This window comes from Hemitrygon akajei, chromosome 10, assembly GCF_048418815.1.
Source record: "Hemitrygon akajei chromosome 10, sHemAka1.3, whole genome shotgun sequence".
In the NCBI taxonomy this organism is placed as follows: Eukaryota; Metazoa; Chordata; class Chondrichthyes; order Myliobatiformes; family Dasyatidae; genus Hemitrygon; species Hemitrygon akajei.
Window position 1 is genome coordinate 159,698,692 of NC_133133.1, and position 16,361 is coordinate 159,715,052.

Genomic DNA, 16,361 nt, shown 5'->3' on the forward strand with positions numbered 1-16,361 from the left:
TTCTCTAAGAGAAACAATTATTCTGCAAGGTGACCATTTTAAAAGAGACTTCTAGATTCATAATATTTTTATTGAATAGCTTTGCATTACTCTTCTGGCTTCTAGAGGTGCAATTTGTTTTGTATGAGCATCACTTCCTGTATATAAGCTGTTTATTATATTATTCTCTGCACAAGGTAGTTTTTGCAGGTTTTTTGATTTAACTCGAAGCACACAGTGGACACACATCTCCATCCTTTTTTATTTTCCGTTGAAACAGCAATATCTGTGAGTCCTGAGATTTTGTTACTATCCATAAACATTTAGTGGATATATTTTGAAGAAGTATTACGTGTATTATTTATTGCTATTAAGATATCATTGTGCCACAAGTTTACTCTTGTTTACATGACACAGTTATGGAGTACTGGGTATGTATATTAACTTGGCTAACACCAATTGCAAAAATAACCAATAGTATTAGTATATTCAGCCTCATGATAAGCCTGTATTGAATTTACATATTTTACTTAACTTTCTGCAATTTCACAGTAAGATCTCATTAAAAACCCTGAAGAAAGCTTCTGTCTCGGGTGTTTTTTGAGAAGTTGTTTAACTCACTGCATAGCTTTGTAGATACACACTGTGAGGGCAGTAGAATTACAATCCATCTATAAATATTATAGCTTTGTCAAAAGGATAATGATCACATCTACATGATTGGAAGCTTACATTTTCAATGCTATTGTGTGTTCTAGCCTGGATATTACCAAGCATTTGTGCTACAACTGTTCACAGCAGCTCCTCTTTTTCATGATCCAGCCCTCACACCAATTCTCTAGCATAATCTAAATATTGGATAAAAATGTATTTTATATAATTGTTACTCATTTCTAAAATTACCACACAGTGAATCCACTCCCTCTTCCTTTGGAGCCACTCCCCTCTGTCCCACTTCCCTCCACCCTGGTTTGAAATCCCAGGCACGGAACCCCTTGGTTTTCCTCAACTTTCAAGGGATCGCTAGGAATGCAGCATCCAAACATGCCGGCCAATTTTCTTTGATGTTTTCCCAACTGTGTTTCAATGTTGGATTTCTTATGTGATCCAGAGATGGAAAGCCAACTTCGGCAATTTCCCAGCACTTTCTCTAGGGAACCTGGTAGCTGAACCACGGCAAGTCCATTCATTTAAGTCAGGAGGCAAAGCTGTGAGAGGTTAGATGTGAACGTACCGTCTTAGAATCACAGAGACCTTCAGATCTACTCGTCCAAGTTGTCTACCTGAACTAGTCCTGTTTGCCTACATATATTTGACTAATGCCCCTCTCAACCTAGTCCAAGTGTCTTTTAAGTGCTTTTGTACCCCCATCTACCCCTTTCTCTGGCAGCTTGTTCCACGTAACCACTTATCTACAACCCTCTGTGTGAAAGACTTGCTCCTCAAATCCCCTTTAAATCTTGCCCCTCTAACCTTAAATCTGTGCCCTCCAGTTTTAGATTCCTTGAGAAAAAGTCTGTAACTATTCCTATTAGCTGTGCCCCTTATGATTTTATAAGCTCTGAAGGTCTCCCTCAGCTCCCCACACAACAGGAGATAAAAGCCAAAGCCTGAGCAGTTTCTCCTTCAAACTCAAGCGCTCCATTCCCGATGACGCCCTGATCACATTTAGAAGCGTCTCCGTTTAAAATTGAAAAACAATCTTCTCATGCGGGACTGAGGGTGACTTGCCTCCACTGGTTTAGTGAGTTCACTGGTGACTGATCACACCAACATGGAGCCATGGACTACTCCACAGACGGGTGAAGTGCTGCCTGCCAGTGGGTGAGTGCGTGTAGCCTGTGAGACAACCTTCACTTTCTGCTCATTTTGCGGGGTTTATGTGTACTCAAGATTTTCAATACCATCCTGTATGCTGCTTCTCCACTTTCAGTAGTCCAAGGGTACGACAGGATACTCCATTTCTCAAAGGGGCTTTGAGCACATCCCCTGATCATCTGGTAATTTCTTTCCATGACAAAGTTAGGAACAGAGTTAGAGATAGGAACTGTGGGACTCCGGTGCCAGACAAGCAACGTGGCTTGTCCAGCAGGGTGACTGAGTATACATAGGACATAGAAATCTACAGCACATTACAGGCCCTTCGGCCCACAATGTTGTGCCGACCATGTAACCTACTCTAGAAACTGCCTAGAATTTCCCCACTGCATGGCCCTCTATTTTTCTAGCTCCATGTACCTATCTAAGAGGCTCTTAAAAGACCGTGTTGTATCCCTTTTGTATACAGCTGAGTATAATTAAGAATTTGATTGTTGGTGTGGGAGAGAACAATGACATTGGTTTACTGTTCCCTCCAGTGGATTTTGGAGGACTTTGCAACGACAGCATTGGTGATATTTTTCCAGTGCATCCATCGCACTGACTGCAATTGGTAGCCCAAGAATTTAAATGCATATAGGATTGCTGCTCAGCTGACCATGAATGTAGTGCCAAGTGAGACTATTTTCTAAACTGGGGAAATATTCAAAAATCAAAGGCACAAAGGGTCTTGTATTCCTTGTGCAGAATTCCCTAAAGGTTGACTTGCAGGTTGAGTCGATGGTAAGGCAGGCAAATGCAATGTTAGCATTGATCTTGAGAGGACTGGAATATAACAGCAAGGATGTGATGCCGAGGATTTATAAGACTTTGGTCAGACTGCACTTGGAGTATTGTGAGCAGTTTTGTGTCCCTCATCTAAGAAAAGATGTGTTGACATTGGACAGGGTCTAGAAGAGGTTCATGAGAATGATTCCAGAAATGAAAGAGTTAACTTACGAGGAGCATTTGATGGCTCTGGCCTGTACTCACTGGAGTTTAGAAGAATGAGGAGGGATCTAATTGAAACATATTGAATATTATTGAGATAGATAGAGTGGATATGGGGAGGGTGCTTCCTATAGAGGGTGAGTCTTTGACAAGGGGACCCAGTCTCAGAATAGAGTGATGTCCATTTTGAACAGAGATGAGAAGGAATTTCTTTAGCCTGAAGTGAGTGAATATGTGGAATTTATTGCCATAGATGACTGTGGAGGCCAGGTCGTTGAGCATATTTAAAGCAGAGAATGATAGGTTCATCTTTTGGCAGGGCATCAAAGGTTATGGAGAGGAGGCAGGAGAACAGGATTCAGAGGGATAATAAATCAGCCATGATGGAATGGTGGAGCAAAATCTGTGGGCTGAATGGCTTAATTCTTCTTCTATGTCTTAAGGTCTTATGGTCTAAATTTGAGGTCTGGATTTTTGAACACCGAAAGACTTTGATGATGATTGCAGGTGATGTGAGTTTTGTCGTCAATGCCTGTCAGATGAAGAGGTGATCACCAAGAAGTAGTACACCTGTCCAAGGTTTTGCCTTGGAACTCGTGGATTAGTGGAAGGATATTTTTAGACCTTGAATCTCATTGACTATGAAGGTGTTCTTGGTTTTGGAGAGAACAACAGTCCTCAAAGAACAATAGCCTGAAAAGATTTGGACCAGCAACTGTGAAAAGCGAGTGATGCAAATAGAATATTAAGCTGGCTTGAATATAATGGCCTCCTTTGGGCAATACATTTCTAAGATTATTTTGTTCTATGAACAGAAATAATTGATGTGAAATTCAGGTGGGTGCAAAATGATTCTAATATGTAACCAGCCCACACTTGTTCGGTACAGTTTAAATTGAACAAATTTGGCGCTGCTTGTTCTTTATACTGATCCCAGCTTGCAGCCAACACTAACTGTGGTGCTGGTTGGCGGTATTCCTCAGCAGGTGGCCCACAGTCGATGCCTGCCAGCACCCCTTAAAGCGAGCTTGTTCCTCTCCAAGGAAAGGTGGCACTTTGGCTACGGCAAGAGCTGGGAGTTGTACAGGAAGTTAATCTGTACTGGAAGTGAATCTTTCCTGATATATATGTGTAGGTGAATTTCAAAACCTTGGAGAGCATCAACTTCAAGGAAGATAAAGAAATCCTAGATCCATTAACTACGACTATAGAACAGTAAAGTACAAGAACAGGCTTTTCAGCCCATGTTACCTGTGTAGAGAATAATACTAATTTAAAGTAGTCTCTTTTTGCATAAGGCCTATATTCCTTCATTTTCTACCTGTCTAAATGCCTTTTAAATATTGCTATCATGCCTGATTATTTTACCACCTATGGTAGTGTGTTCCAGGCACTCACCAGTCTATGTGTAAAAAAAAATGTCCCACAAATTTTCCCCCTTTCACCTTAAAGCTATGTCCTCTACCCTGTGTAAAAAGATTCTGGCTGTCTTTCCTGTCAATATCTCACAAAATTTTATAAACTGCTGTCAGGTAACCCCTTAGCTTCCAGCAAGAATGTCAGAATAATCCAAGCTTATCCAACGCCTCCTTCTATCCCAATCCAGGCCACAACCTGGTGAATCTTCTCTAAAGCCTTCACATCCTTTCTTTTATACGGCAACCAGCCCTGAACAATGTCCCCACTGATTTGCGATGGCCAGTGTGCGCAAAAATTTTGTGCTGTGCAATTTTTTGCCCGGTGACAACAACATGTGCACACTGAATAATTTCTTCAAAAAAAACATTGTAAATAAGCCAGTTCTAAAATCTGCAGGCAAATCATTGCAAACTTCACATTGTCAACACTGTCCACATCAGAAACTAGAAAAGGAAATGTGATTATGTTTGATTGTGAATTATGGTTAACATGCCAATGAGGTAGAGGGCGACAGCCTTTGGTGCACAGTTTAAATTCCTTTCTGTGCTGGTAGTAAAAGATGTGTGCTTGCACACACCTTGGAGGAAACATTGGCATGGAACACTTTTCTCCAAAGGTGTCCTAACCAAAACTTTATATAGTTGCAACAATTTCCCCCAACTTTTATACTCAGTGGCCTGATCAATCAAGGCAAGTGTGCCATATGCCTTCTTTATCACCTATATTGCCTCTTGCAGGGAGCCAGGGACTTGTACCCCAAGATTCTCTGTAAATCCGTGCTCCTATAGGTCTTGTCGTTTATGCAATACTTTCCTCTTAGATCTGCCCTCCCAAAGTACAAAGTTTTATACTGGTCTGTTTTAAACTCCATCTGCCATTTCTCTCCCCATATTTCCAACTGATCTATATCCTACTGTATCTTTGTCACCTTACCAAAAACTTAGTCAATTTTAAGAGAAATGACCATCCTTCACAAAGCCGCACTAATAAATCCCAGATGTGAGGAGATCATATCAGATCATATCATTACCTAAGATCCTTCCGCAATAATTTCCTGACCACTGATGTAAGGCTCAGTGGCTGATAATTTGCTAGATTATCCCTATTGTCCTTCTGAAACACATGAGGTATTTTCCAGTCCTTTAGACCTCATCTGCGACTAAAGAGGATGCAGGGGTCTCTGTCAGTTCCCCAGCAATCTCCTCTCTTGCCTCTCTAAATAACCTGGGATATATCGCATTGGGTCCTGGGGAGCTATTCACCTTAATGTTTTTCAAGAGACTCAGCACTTCCTGTTATCTTGCTATCACCATGTCCTAGAATATCATGATACACCTCCCTGAACCCAAAATCCTCTATATCCTTCTCCTTGTTGAATGTCAATGCAAAGTACCTGTTTGATACCTCTTCTCACCTGCCTATTATTTACCCCTGGGTGCCCTCCTTCTCTTTCTCCTATGGTTTACTTTCCTCTCCTATCAGATGCCTTCTTCTCCAGCCCTTGACCTTTCCCACCCACCTAGCTTCACCTATCACCTTCTAGCTAGCCTCCTTCCCCTCCCCCTACTTTTTTTATTCCGGCATCTTTCCCCTTCCGGTCCTGAAGAAGGATCTTGGCCCAAAACATCGACTGTTTATTTATTTCCATTGATGCTGCCTGACCTGCAGCATGTTATGTGTGTTGCTTGGGATTCCCAGCATCTGCAGACCTCCTTATGTTTATGTTTAGTACCTTGCCTACATCCAGTGGCTCCAGGCATGAATTCCCTCCTTTGGCCTTGAATCGTCTACCCTCTCCCCGGCTGCCATCTTGATTTTATCGTATGAGTAAAATGGCTGATAAAGATGCAGTAGACTCTCTAGAAACATGCTTAAAATCCATAGGGAAGTGAAAGCTGTGGAGGTCAATTGTAGCAGCCCAGCTCGAAGAACATGGAATTAGTCCTACATAAAATTCAATGACTTCTCAGAACAATGTATACACCTTCAAGAGCCTTAATTTATCCATTGTGCTGCCAAGCTAGATACTCCTCAATTACCACACCACTCTCATTCTGTTCCTGTTACCAACACCAGTACTCACTTGACAGCTGCATCTTGCTCTTACATATTTAACATGGGGGGAGCAAACACTGTCACATGTCCACAGATTTGATACGCTAAGAGGCTATTCAGCAAAATTGCCTGATACTCAAGGCATGCCCACATCTCTACTGCAGGACAAGGTGCTGCAGGGGATATCTGAAGGGAGACAGATGTCTTGTGCCCCCTGGAAGTGAATAATACTGCCTGTTGCAGAGCTCTGGGGCTGAAACCATTGCAGATAATGAATTCTCATATTTAGATCTTCAGACATTCCACTCCATCACCATCCCACAATCTATTCCAATTTACAAGCTGCAAGTGATTTAAGAGGGCACTTCTCCTCCCCTTACAACAACCTTAGCCTTTTCCCCTTCAAATGTTCAGAAAGCGTAAAAGAGGCAGAATAATGATAAAAGTTTGCCCAACAGGCAAAACTTTGATTTGCTGGAGTGACTTAAATGCATCCACACAGCCTTATTCCATGGAAAGAATGAATGAATGAATGAATGATCTTTATTGTCATTATACTTAGATACAATGAAACTCTGTTTGGCTTCCTCTCAGGCAATTAAATAAAGTGGTAGATAAAAACAAGACAGTAATAGAAAAACAGTATTAAATAGATAAGTAGCAGAAAATAAGTTGCAACAGCACCAGAAAATCACAGTAGTGCACAAAGTGCTGTTAGTACAAGTGTTTGAGTCCTTGTGTGTGCTCACAGTTTCAGTCATTGTTCTGTGGGAGTGGTGTGATGGAGGCCACAGCTCTGGGGTAGAAGCTGTTCCTCAGTCTATTTGTTCTGGCTTTTAGTGTCCTGAACCTTTGGCTGGACGGCAGCGGGTCAAACAGGGAGTGGCCGGGGTGTGTGGTGTCTCTGGTTATGCTGATTGCTTTCCTCCTGAGTCTGCTGGAGTAGATGGTGTCCAGTCCTGGGAGCTCCATCCTGACAATTCGCTGGGCCGCCTTCACCACGCGATGCAGGTCTTGTCGCTCAGCGGCTATGCAGCTGGCATACCACACTGTGGCGCTGTTGGTCAGGATGGTTTCAATTGTGCTTCTGTAGAAGTTAAGGAACAGCTTTTGTGGGAGTTTGGCCTGTTTCAGCTTTCAGAGGAAGAATAGTCTTTGTTGTACCTTTTATACAAGCAGCGAGGTGTTGGTGGTCCATGTCAGCTGTCAGGACTGAAGTTTGTGTGTTGCCGAGCTGCATGTGCTTTGAGGGAATGCAGTCCTTTTTATATATTCCAGTACTTCAGTTAGTATCTCGTCATAGCAAAGCACGTGCACGCAGGCAAAGGAACCAGTGTCTAAGAGAAACCAGAAATGATATCCTAGCTTTGTGCTCTTTCTGCATGGTGGAATGTGAAACATTGTGTCTTCTCCTTGAGCAGAAAGCATTTATGTCCAACACTATTCAAAAATAATGGAAAAAGATGTTCCTAATGCTTACACTCACAAAGGCTGAGTATAATAAGCTTGGCTTGTAGAAACTGCGTTACATTTCTGCCCGGTAAAATGCTTAAAAATATTGTGGTTGTTCAGTTAGTAGTATTGCTCCCTGAGTATTCTGGTCAGCAGATCTGTCCTTGCTGAAACCTAATCATGTGCGTTACTTATACCTTCTCATCACAGACTGTGCGCACTCTCCTAGCCCTGTTATACTCCAAGGGAAAGGTGGGAGCAGATGGTTTGTGCTCAAGCCTTGAAGTCAGCAAAGTGCCCTGAAGCATCTGGCAAACTATTCCCAGTAGACAATTACAACTGGAAAGAACTCTGCAAACATGAAATGCTCATAGTATCATATCAAAGACCAGAATAATCAACCAGCCACTGACCTGTAAATAGTTGATGATCTCTTGAAAAAGAGATGAAGACACAGGCCGGTTCAGCAGCAACATTGAAATCAGACAATTATGGACACTGACTGATGTCTCAATTTAGCCTCACATTTTTTTGTAGATGTTAGCTATGATGGACATAAAGATGATGCTTATTATAATTGAGGCATTTGGGCATATGCAGATTAAATACTGTATTTAAATCTACATATTCACAAGATATTGTCCAGAGGGCCAGCATTTATTGTCCATCTGCAATTGCCCCTCATATTAGGAGGCTTTCTTGACCATTTTAGGCAACACCCAAATATGCTAATGAGTCTGGATTCACTCATGACCCATGTTAGTGACCTATTTCCTTCCTTGGGAGATAATAATGAACTGGACAGAGTTTATTTGAAGATCCTGAGCCAAAACGGATGAAGGGAAACACTTAGTTGATTACTAAAGCAAAATATTTATTTAATGGATCAAGGCAAACTCATTTATTATGAGAGCTTTTTGCTGGATTGCTGCTCTGAAGTAAAAAGGAAGAAATATTGTTGCTCAAAAGGTTTTCAATGGGAAAAATCGTGGTGGCAAGTATCAGTTGCTGATTTCTGTTGTGAGCTTGGAAACAGAAATTTCTGTTGGAAAATGGTGGCTTTGTGAATTTGCGAAGGATTTAAGATGTCTGAGAGGAAGTGTTCCTGTGCCAGAACACGTATCCCTCACAACTGGGTGCCAGAATAATGAAGTAATTTTAGAATATTTTAATAAGCTATTCCTCCCTTTAAACAGTTCAGCTGCATTTCCCATAAGTGGGCCGTGCAGCTTTAATGAACCAAAACCTGCATTCCTGTGATTATGTGGCTCTGCAGAGATGTTATCCTTTTAAGATTTTCACAGCATTACCTTGCAGATGCCTGTAACAATCCATTTTGGAAGATGATGTTAACAGATTGCATGAGATGTGGCTTCAAATTCTGAATTAATTAATTGAATCTGTTTATAAAAATTAAACAGCTTCATTGACAGAAAGAATAGCAGGTCTAATGCAATAACAGAAATTAAAATCTGCTGAAGGTACACACTGCAATGCCGTAAATCTCTCTACCTATTCTGATAGAGGTTTTGATTTTGTTTTAACTCCAATCATCCTTTCTCATGCATTCATAACACAGTTTCTCATACTCTACAATTTCTCTTGTGTAACATAATCTTAACTGGTTCTTCCAATGACACACTGAATACTAAAGAGGCATAAAAATACATATTGATGTTACAGATTAGATCACATAAAAGTTGGTCTGATATTTTCAGGCTGATTAATCCACATGAGGGTGTTGTTTAGCCTTCATACTAAAAATCTACCTAATTTAGTGCACAATAACACTGTGTAACATCTGAAGTCAGGCCAGGTCTGCATTAAAGATCTTTGCATCTTTGATGCACTATCAATAACTCCAAAAGACTGCAAGTAGAGTAAATACTGAAGGGCTTTTATTAGCAGTAAAATGGACCAATCGCCTTTATCCAGGGGTCTGTGGGAGGAGCCACAGGAGCAGTCAGCAGAGGGGCGTGTCCAGACAGATATACATGGTTTACCACAATCATCCAATATCTATGTATTGACCAGAACCTTTGAAGCTTGTTTCCTGGACTTTGCCGGGCAGTTTCAGAAGAAAGCAGTATAATTCATGGCCTTCTGGTCAGTTATAGACAGCCTGCTCCTCATAGCAGACCAGTCTCTCTTGAGAAATGTCCTATTACATCTCTGTGTTATACTTACCATTCTCAGAAGTGGCTGCCAAAAGTGACCCTCATTTCCCAATCCTGAGAATGGCTGTGCTTCCTCAATTATAAAATAAAATTTTAATGAGACAAGGTAGCTCCTGCTACAGAAACAGAAACCTCCTCCTGGGCAGGCCCTCGAGATCTATGATAACCTGCTTCCACCTCAGGTTACCAGCTTCTGCTCTATGGACAAATAATTTAAGATCTGAAATTGCTGAACTAAGTTTTGAGCCCAAAAAAACATGCTAAGCGTCTGAATAAAGAATGGTGTAATTTCCTCTTAACAATTTGATAACTGTGGAAAGAGCTGGGTCTATTGGAAAGCAAAAGGGCAGCCTGTGTATGAAGCTGGAGGATGTGGGTACAATGTGGCAGTCTTCACAAAAAGAGGGTTGATGCTGATGTTGCAACTTTGACAAACTAGTATGAAATATTAGATGGGATAAAAATAGTAAATGTGGGCATATTAGGGAGTTTATCATCTTTAAAAATAGATGAACTGTCAGGTTTGTTTGAAATATATCCTTGGCTGTTACAAGAAGTAAGGGAGGAAATTACTAAGGCTTTGAGTACAATTTTCAAATTCTCTCTGGCTATAGGAGTGGTGCCTGAGGATTGTGGGAATATTAAAAGGAGGAAGGGATAAACCAAGGAATTCCAGCCAGTTGTTCAAGTTTTGTGGTAGTCGTTATTGTTACCCATTCCAAGCAACAGTTTAAGTCATTTAGAAAGGTACAAATTAATTGGGGACAGTTAACACGGACATGATATGGGAAGGTTATGTCGAACCAATGAGTGATTTTTTTGATGAAGCAATAAAGAGAGTGGTTGAGGGACGTGCATTTGGTGTCGTCCACATCGCATCATTCAAGCAGCAAAAGCAGCATTCACGAGAATAAAAATATGAACATAATTTTTGTCCATTTTAGCACAATGTGGTCAGAGTCTTGCTAAATTGTAGTGATTCGGGCTATGCCAGTTGGTTCAGCAACTGAATGGTTGAAGAGAAGTACCTAGTGAGATAGGATTTCAGGCTTCTGTACCTCTTGCCGGACGGTAGTTACAAGAAGGTGGCATGACCCAGATGGCAGAGATCTTTGACGATAGATGTTGCTGTTTTGAGGCCATTGCTCCTGTGGCTACTATCAGTAGTGGTGAGAGATGTGCTGTAATGTATTGGGCAGAGTTCATGACTCTCTACAACTTCTTATTTTCTTCTACATTCCAATAGTTGTACCAGATCATGGTGCATCCAGTCAGGATACTTTCAGCAGTACATCTGTAGAAGTTTATTAGAGTGTTCAATGACAAGCCAAGCCTTCTTAATCTCCTAAAAAAATAAAGATGCTGGTGCACTTTTTTTTATCATTACATCCGTGTGCTTGGCCCAGATGGGTCACCAATATTTCTACACCCAGAAAATTGAACCTGTTGAAGCATATCACCCTCCTTCCCCTGCCCAAAGTCAACAATCAGCTGTTCAGTTTTGTTGACATTGAAGGAGCAGTTGTTGTTGTGACGTCACTTGATCAGGCGACCTATCTCACTCTGCTAAATTGACCCATCAGCTCCTGTGATTCATCCAACAACAGCAGTGTCATCGGAGAATGTGAAGCTGGTACTGGAGCTGTGCTTAGCCACATAGTCATGTATGTATAGAGAATAGAGCAGAGGACTAAGCATGTAGCCTCGTATTACACCTTTGTTGAAAGTCAGCAAGGAGGAGATGTTACCAGTTCTCACTGGTGGAGGTCTGCCAATGAGGAAGCATTGAGTGAGGTACAGAGGTCCATGTTTTGAAGCTAGATGGGATGATTGTGTTGAATGCTGAGCCATACCTGATGAACTTAACTGTGTATGTGTATCCATAGTCCAGATGGCCCAGAGCAGAGTGAAAAGCCAGAGGAATCACACCTGCTGTTGACCAGTTGAGGTGTTAGGCAAATTGCAGCAGACCCTGGTCATCTGTGAGGCAGGAGTTGACTTGTGCCACAACCAACTTTTCAAAGCACTTTATAACGGTTGATGTAAGTGTCACCGGATGGTAGTCGTCAAGGCAGGTTACCACGATCTTCTTGGGTATCAGTGGAATAGATACTTTTCTGAAGCAGATGGGAACCTCAGACCACAAAGATGAGAGGTTGAATAAGTTTATAAATGCTCTGCTAAATAACAGCGAATAGATTCGGAGTTATTGCTTAATACTGGGCAATTCACAAAGGATGCTTTGTTGCAACATTCCAAGTTTGGCGATTCTTTGCAAAAACGACTTAATGGAAGAGGAGGTTTCTTTTCATACAGTCAGACTTGCATTATTCAGTATCACTACTTTCATCCAATTTATATCTCTGTATGTAGCACAGATTAAGACAAATCCCTACTGGAATTCCTATTTTAAAATTTATATATTCTAATTGTAGCAACTAAAGATGCACGAGTTAAAGTTCTAAAATAAAATTGTCATTCACTTCATAAGTGTTAGATGCAAACACCCATTATGCATTTAGGAAAACTAAAAAAAAGCTCTGTGAAACTGAATTATAATTGATTAATGAATAAAAGCGTTCTTGAAGCACATATAAATGGATCTTTGTACTTCCCTCTGATATTTGACTAGCCTTGAGTCTATATTGATTGAATGACATCATTGGCCTGGTGTTAAATGTTAATTATTTCCAGAATTTGGGCATATTTTTGTTACCCTAGATACATTTGCTGGTAAATAATGAACTGTAATGATAAGCATTTCATTCATATGTCCAATGTAGATATCCAAAACTTTACCAGTGTGCAGTTACAGGTGATATCTTTCCTAAAATATTTTCAGCTTCTCATCACTGGGCAGTAATATCTGCCAGAAACATTAGCATGTGAATGTTGAGCAAAGATTGGGTTTAGTGATTAAAACTTCCGTGGTTGGGACTTGTCCAGCACACCATTAAACATTGAGTGAAGAAAGTGACAACTTGTTCAAAAGCTCAAAGGACTTAATGCAAAATCAAAAACTGTTTCTCTCATTCTATTTTATTTTACATTATGAAAAGTGCAAAATTAAATAGAATTTTTTCCCTTTGGTGTAGGTGTAAGAAACTGGGGACCTTGAAAAAGTCTGATTCCTAAAAGAACAAAAAGTGACATGAGGAAAGGTTTTTGATGCAGTGAGTAATTATGGTCTGGGTTAACCTTCTAGGAAAAGTAGACGTAGGGGGGCAGGATAACTAACCAAAAGAAAACAATTTAAGTGAAGTTCCAGAAAGCAGTGAGGCCTACTTCATGTCTGTATAATGAATACTTCTTGTCTGTATTTACCTCGACCATCAACGCTGTCCTCAACTGTATCTCTTCCATTTCATGCACGTCTGCTGTTACCCCATCCTCTCACCACCCTACGAGGGATAGGGTTCCTCTTGTCCACACCTACCACCTCACTGGCCTCTGCGTCCAGCGCATAATTCTCTGCAATTTCCCCATCTCCAACGGAATTCCACCACCAAGCTATCTTTCTCTCCCCCCCCAGTTTTTGCAGGGCAGCGATCCCTCCCTACACGACTCCCATGTCCACTCGTCCCTCCCCACTGATCTCCCTCCTGGCACTTATCCTTGCAAGCAGAACAAGTGCCCCTACACCTCCTCTCTCAATGCCATTCAGGGCTCCAAACAGTCTTTCCAGGTGAGGCGACACTTCACCTGTGAACCTGTTGGGGTCATATACTGTGTTTGGTGCTCCCCGTGTGGCCTCCTGTATATTGGTGAAACCTGACGTAAATTGGGAGACTGCTTCACCGAGCACCTACCCTCCAGGTGACATAACAAACAACTCGCTGATTTATGAAGTTAAAAGTCTGCTGCGTCACTTTTCCTGAGCTCTGCCCCCGGAGAATCCGCCCCGGAAAGGCCCAGCTCTCTGGACACACAACCAGCAGGTAACCCGCTGCTCCTGGTATTCTGTGTTCTCCCGCAATGCCTCATTCAGGGGCACCAGCCTTGAATCAGCCACCTCCAGAGCCACAAAAATCTGGCACCATGAAGACATGCTAGTCTTCCAGGCTATGTCCTTGGGATATCAAAAAGCAGCCGGCTGTGAGGCCCTGAGAGCGGGTCCCATTCCCACAAAGAACCGAGCTCAGGGTCTTCGAAAGAACCTTGATAAGGAAAAAAAGAGACATCAAAGATAGAAATAGAACTCTTTGCAAGCAAAGGAGTCGCCATTTAGTGCCACCTTGACTTTGCTCCACCCTCATTTGACTTTATATTTGGAAAGGCAAGGACAGATTGGGGATCATCAATATGGCTTTATGCATGGGAAAGCACGGATCACAAACTTGATAGCTTTTTTGAAGAGGTGAGCAAGAAAATTGACACGAGTGGAGCAGTAGACATTATCTACAAACGTATGTGGATTTTAGTGAGGCCTTTGACAAGACCCCACATGGTGGGTTGGTCCAGAATGTTAGAGCACAAGGGTAGCCAACTGGAGACAAAATTGCCTTGATGGTTAGAAGCAGAGGGTGATGGTTGAAATTGTTTTCATATCGGAGCACTTGGCGAGTGATGTGCTTTAGGAATTGGTCCTGGGTGCTTATTTTGTTTGTTATCATGTTAACAATTCAGATGAGAATGTAGTTAAGTAGACTTTACAACTCACATTCTCAGTATTACTTTTTAATTTGCATTATTTTTCTTCCTTTGCACACTGGTTGTTTTTCAGTCTTTGTCCGCTTTGTGCATACTTTTTTGTAAATTCTATTGTATTTCTTTTTTCTTATAAATATTTGAAAGAAAATGAATCTCAAGATAGTGCATGGTAATATATATGTAGATTGATTGTAAATTTACTTTGAACTTTGACATGATTAGTAAGTTTGCAGATAACATTAAATTTGGTGTTATAGTGGACAATGAAGAAGCCTACACAGAATCAATTCGGAGATTGATTCTGGCAGATGGAATTTAATTCAGACTTGTGTGAAGTGATGTATTTTGGGAAGTTAAACCTGTACAAGATATACATAGTGAGATGCAGAGTCCTTGAGAGTGTTGTTCAACAGAGGAGTACAAGTACGTGGACCTCTGAAAGCACAAATACAATTAGACATGGTGGTGAAGAACATGAATTACATGGTGCCTCCATCAGGTGAGATATTGACTGCAAGAGTTGGGAAGTTCTGATAACAGTTTTACAAAACATAGGGCAGGCCATTGTATTGTGTTCAAATTTGGTTGCCTCACTACAGGAAATATATGAAAAGGCTAGAGAGGGTGTAGAAGAAATTCTCAAAGATGTTGCCTAGTTCAGCGCAGGGTAAGTGAGAAAGCAAGTCTTTCTGTATCTTGGGAGCCACTTCCCGGTGAAGGCGTAGACTTGGGATAAAATTTAGCACTATGTCTGACCTTTCTGGCCTGCTCAGGAAAAGAATATTCAGAGGTCAAGCCTTCATAACCAACTAACAGCAGTACTTCTACCTACCTTTATGCTTCAGGAACACAGATGACCCATAACAGGCACCTAAAAACACCAAAGAAATTCCATCAAAGATGTCTGTGCAAAATCATCAAAATCAGTTCTTCATCCCGTTGAAGAAAGTCGTTGTTCCTCACAGATATTCTTCCTTACTTACTAGTCCTACTTGAATGTTATCTAGGCCTTGCTGCATGCAGACAAAAACTGTTTGATTCTATCAGGATTTGTGAGTAGAAAAGTAGTTTAATAGCTTTGTTGTAAACCTGACCCCAACTACATTGCATAAATTAGTTCTTAAATTGCCCCTCTATCTTTAGATCACTTCATCATCTGTTATTTGCCCACAGAAGACAATAATACTTGTTGGATTTGTGGGAGATAGCAGTTCTGAATAACACTGCAAAAGCCTGTATTCTCTCAGTGTGTGGTCCTTATCTTATTTTGACATAATTAACATCTCTTACATGAATAAATCTGTTTAAAATATAAAATCATTTAATTTGTCCAGATTCCATCCTCAGTTTTGTTATATCGTGTATCTCCAAAAACTAATTGAAAGAAAAACATGGGAGCTAAGGATACTTGTGTACTTGGTTTCTTTCCTTTAGTGAGACATAATGATGTAGTGACATAATGACGTATGCCATTCGCGTACTTCTTACATATGACCTGTAATGAAATATGCAAACAAAAAATGCTTAATCAAACAATATAGTTACAAAATTACTCAAATATTAAATATACAGCACTTCTCCCTGCTTAGGTATAAAGTCCAACTCAATATAGAATGTATCTCATGGATCTCAAGAGCATGGCTTGGGTGGTGTCAATCTCTGATGGTGGATCCTATGACAGCGTTTCATGTAGATGTGCTCAATAGTGTGGTGAATCCACGATCTATTGTAGGATTTTTTGTTCAAAGGCTTTGGTTTTTCCATACTAGGCTGTGATGCAGCTAGTCAATACACTCTCCAATACACATCTATTGAAGTTTG